Source organism: Camelus ferus, chromosome 24, assembly GCF_009834535.1.
Source record: "Camelus ferus isolate YT-003-E chromosome 24, BCGSAC_Cfer_1.0, whole genome shotgun sequence".
Lineage (NCBI taxonomy): Eukaryota > Metazoa > Chordata > Mammalia > Artiodactyla > Camelidae > Camelus > Camelus ferus.
The window spans coordinates 24,475,471-24,480,441 of NC_045719.1; positions in this window are offsets into that span (position 1 = coordinate 24,475,471).

Here is a 4,971-nt window from a genome sequence, read left to right on the forward strand (position 1 = left end):
GGCTGCACCAAACTGCATTCCCACCAGCAGTGGAGGAGGGTTCCCCTTTCTCCACAGCCTCTCCAGCATTTGTCAGTTTGTGGATTTTTGAATGATGGCCATTCTGGCTGGTGTGAGGTGATACCTCATTGTAGCTTTGATTTGCATTTCTCTGATAATTAGTGATACTGAGCATTGTTTCATGTGCCTATTGATCATTTGTATTTCTTCCTTGGAGAATTGCTTGTTTAGGTCTTCTGCCCATTTTTGGATTGGGTTGTTTGGTTGTTTCTTATTAAGTTGTATGAGCTGCTTATATATTCTCGAGATCAAGCCTTTGAAGGAACCCTACTTCAAAAAGACACCTGCACCCCAGTGTTCACAGCAGCACTATTTGCAATACCAAAGACATGGAAACAGCCTAAATGTCCACCGACAGATGACTGGGTAAAGAAGAGGTGGTATATTTATACAATGGAATACTACTCAGCCATAAAAACTGACAACATCACGCCATTTGCAGCAACATGGATGTCCCTGGAGAATGTCATTCTAAGTGAAGTAAGCCAGAAAGAGAAAGAAAAATATCATATGAGATTGCTCATATGTGGAATCTTAACAAAAAACAAAACAGAAATACAAAACAGAAACAGACTCATAGGCATAGAATCAAACTTGTGGTTGCCAAGGGGGCGGGGGGTGGGAAGGGACAGACTGGGATTTCAAAATGTAGAATAGATAAATAAGGTTATACTGTATAGCACAGGGAAATATATACAAGATCTTGTGGTGGCTCACAGAGAAAAAAACTGTGACAATGAATATATGTATGTTCATGTATAACTGAAAAATTGTGCTCTACACTGGAATTTGATATAACATTGTAAAATGATTGTAAATCAATAAAAAAGTTAAAATAAATAAATAAAACAAAGTAAAAAAAATCTTAAAAGAGGGGGACTTTTTGATAGCTCAGTGGTAGAGCGTGTGGTAGACCGTGTGCTTAGCAGGCATGAGGTCCTGGATTCTGTGTCCAGTTCCTCCATTAAAAAAAAAATCTTAGAAGAAAATGTTGCAGATTTAGCATTAGGCCACATAAGGCCAGCTAGCTCAGTCTGAATGTCCACGTACCCACGTCCCATAAACCCGCCTGGGTTCACCTGATGCCGCGAAACTTCCACCCACGTCTGCTAAATCCTGCTCATGGGGGTCACTCTCCACCCAGAATCCCAACCCGAGAGCCTAAGAACTGCCTGTAGCCCCGGCCCCTCTGATCGGGGCCCATTCCATTTGCCAGGCCTTCCTTCAAAGGCCCAGCAGTTCCCTCCTGCTGCCCCTTCCCCAGAACCCGGCCCTCCCCTCTCCTGGGCAGCTCCCAGCTCCCCCACAGGCCTCTCCCACAAAATGCTTTTCCCAAGTAAAGGAGGAAATCTCTAAGGACAAAAAGGTTTCAGATTAAGACTCCAGAACCAGGATATCTGCCTCCCACCCTGCGAGAGGCCAGGTGAGTTTCCTCTGAAGACGCCCTGAGCAGGGCCGGGGGAGGCCGGCTGCCCAGAGCCCCGTGCACAGCCCCGGGCAGAAACCACTGGCACACCTGCTCTGGGAAGTTCCAGGGGGGCTCGAGGGGTGCTGCGGAGCAGAGACACAGAAGAAGAAGAAATGCCCTGAGACACACCGACGGGACCCCGAGGGGACAGAGGGGCCCCTAGGAGCTATTTCTGTGCCTGACGGAAAATGGAGGCGGGCACGTCCTGAATCCCTGCTCAAAATAAACAGCTTCGCTGGAGAGAAAAGAAAGCGCAGGGCGAGACTGGAGTTTATACTCTGCAAATTAAAATGTGGAGGTGGGGACTCCAACTGCAGTGGCTGACTACTGTCATCCCTGCTGCTCAAAATGGAGCTGAAAGAAGGAGAAACCGGGGCTTTTTCAGCTGAAACCCAGCCTGTACAAGCAGCCTCAGCAGAAGTACCGCCGGCAGCTTGGTTGGAAATCTTCCTCTCCTCCAACTACAAGTAACTTCAAACGGGAGGCATGAGGGAGCCCACAGACCCCATGAAACCCCCGCGTGTCCATCCACAGGTCCTGACATCGGTGGGGGGGCCCCCCAAGGTGGCGGGGGTGCCCACGGACACAATGCGGTGGGGAGGGGGTCTGACACGAGGCACCGGGTGTCCAGAGCTGTGTGGACGGGTCCAAAGCCAGTGCCCTGAGCATGAGGCCTGCAGAGCAGAGGTCCCACAGCCCACGAGCCTGTCCTCCCCACGGGGGACAGGGGACACTGACATTGGCACAGGGTTCTGTCACCCCTCCCAGCTTGAATGTAACGCTTGGGAGACAACAGAGGGAAAGGGCAGCAGAGGGGGGACCTCGGAGACCACGACCCGGCTGGAACCCCCTCTCCCGGACGGGACGTGTCATGACCTCACCACCCCCAAACCACCAGGGACTGCAGGCCCGACTCCAGAACAGACGGCCCAGGGGGGAGGAGGGGCCGTGAGGACCGATCTGCGGATAGTGGAAGACACAAAACCCTGCCAGACCCGGGGACAGGCAGGGAATCGCTGCCATCCTCTTAGCTGTAGGGGGACACACCAGAGTCACGAGCTACCACGGGGCCATCAGAACCCAGACCCAGTCCCGGGGGTCCTTCCCCGGGGGTCCCCTGGCTCGAGGGGCAGCTTCCAACAGCCACATGTGGATACGCCCGTTTACTACTTCTGTTCCCCCAAAAAGAGCACGGCTGCAGGGAGAGAAACAACCACTTGAGACAGGGTTCCATGCACAGGGAGCCCAGTCTCTGACAGGCAGCAGGGCAGATAATCACGGCCGAGGGCGTCATCCTGTTTTTGTTTACACAGCAGTGGCAGGTGCCCCGCCCACAGCACATTTCAGGGCTGCAGGGGCCTGTCTCGGCCCGGCTCCTGCCTCACCGCCTGACCCACCAGGACACACGTTTGACATGTCACCAGAGGGACGTCTGCTTTGAATCGAGGGGCCTCGCGGTCCTGCTGCCCTTACTCTGTCCCCAAAGCCTGGCCACGTGGGTCAGGTGGGACAGCCCTCCCGATGCCCCGCAGGCAGGCACCCCTCTGCTCCCCGCCTCCGGCCTCAGCGAGCCAGCTCACCTGTGTCTGACCATCTCCCGGGAAACTGGGTCCCCTGTGCCCAAGGCAGGTCCCAGAGAAAACTGGAATCACTTTGTTTAAAATATCTCTCAAAACACTGCTGTTACCATCCATCCTGTCCCCCCAGGTCCTCGGGATGGGGTGGTGGCGGGGACAGGGCCCTGGTCCTTGGTCTCCCTATAAAGGACCACAAGGTGCCTGGCCAAAGATGATGGTGCTGGAAGGAACCTTCCAGAACGTACACATTTAAATGACTGCAGCTCTCCAAGGCTCACCTGGAGACACCATGTGTCTAGCATCCAACTGTGTTATGACTGCAAAAAAAGCTGACGGAACTAAAACCCCGCTGGGACTGACCGAGGGCCTGAGTCAGGCCCAGGAGCAGACCGCTGTGACAAAGGGTCCCAGGACCCACGGTCGAGGGGTTTATCAAACATCTGGAGCATGGAGCCGCCTCCAGTGAACGCGGAGAAACGCGTGTTCCCAGAATTTCAGACGCTGTTTTGAGCAACGTAAGCAGCCCCCAGGCCCAGGTGCCCCTCCCCTCAGGGATGGCCTCTCCAGTAAGAATGTGTGACACACGTGGCTCCAGGAGTGGGAAGGATGTGGCCCAAAAGTCGGTTCCCAGGGCGCCTCCCATGTGTAAATAGCAGAGTGCGTCTGGACGCGCGGTGGCCCAGGCTGTCCCACCGCCTCCTGCTCCCCAGGTAAGGAGGCTGCCGGGCGGCAGGTGAGTGCAGGTCTACCTTGGGTCTGCGTGGACCCTGCCTCGTGGGCCACCCACTCCACAATGTGGAAGAAAAAGTGACGATTTGGGGAAAACAGGGCAGGTTTTTATATTCTATGATTTACTTAAAATGAATGTATTTCAAAAGATTAGAATTCCCTTCTGGGCGCTTCTGGGGGCAGGCTGGTGAATCCTACATAAACATCACTTAGACGTGGGCTGCACTGGGGAGCGAATCAGTCATGGGGGGCGAGACTTTCAATGACGCGACCACATCCATGCCGGCCTCCACGTCGGCCTCTGTCCCCTCCCATGAAACGGCGGACACGGTGCCGCCAGCCTGCCTGGTGCCCAGCAAGGCCCCTGAGATGGGCACGGAGAATGGGGACCCACGGCCACCGACAGCAGAGCCAGCCGGCCCCCGGGGGACCTGTCCTGCTGGCTGCCTCCGAGCCCAAGGCAGACCCAAGGCCCAGACCGACACCCCGGCTCGGGCCCAGATGACTCATGGTTTTAAAAACACAAATTTCTGCACAAAGGAAGCCGCTGTGTTTACAGAAAACTAGCACTTCCCTGGTGCGGCTGCACGAGGCGTGCTGACCGCCCGAGCAGCCCCCGCTCGCGGGCCATGGCCTCTGCTGGTAGGAATTCACGTGGTGGGGGCAGCCCCCAAACTCTGGGCCTTGGGGTAACAGCTTCGGGGTTGCAATGTGCAGAGTGACTTTTTTCTAATTAAAAAGCCAAAAAAGGGGTAGGGTATACTTCAAGTGGTAGAGCACGCGCTCAGCATGCGTGAGGCCCTGGGTTCGAGCCCCAGCCCCTCTTCCAGGAATAAACAGACAAACCTAATTACCTTTCCTCACCAAAAATAAACAAATAAAAATGTGGAACACAATTAAAGAAAAAAAAATCAAAAAAGATGGGTGGGGACGGCCTACCAGGAAAGCAGTCTTACAGGAAAAGGGACGGGAGCTTAATGGCTCTTCCAACCCCAGTGACAACTTGCGAAAATGAAACACAGGACAGGGAAGCAGCCGGGATGTCCTTCCGTGGCTGATGGATAAATAAACCGCGGTCCCTCCGGACAGGGGGACATTACTCAGCAGTAAAGAGAAGTAAATGGTCAAGCCACGAGA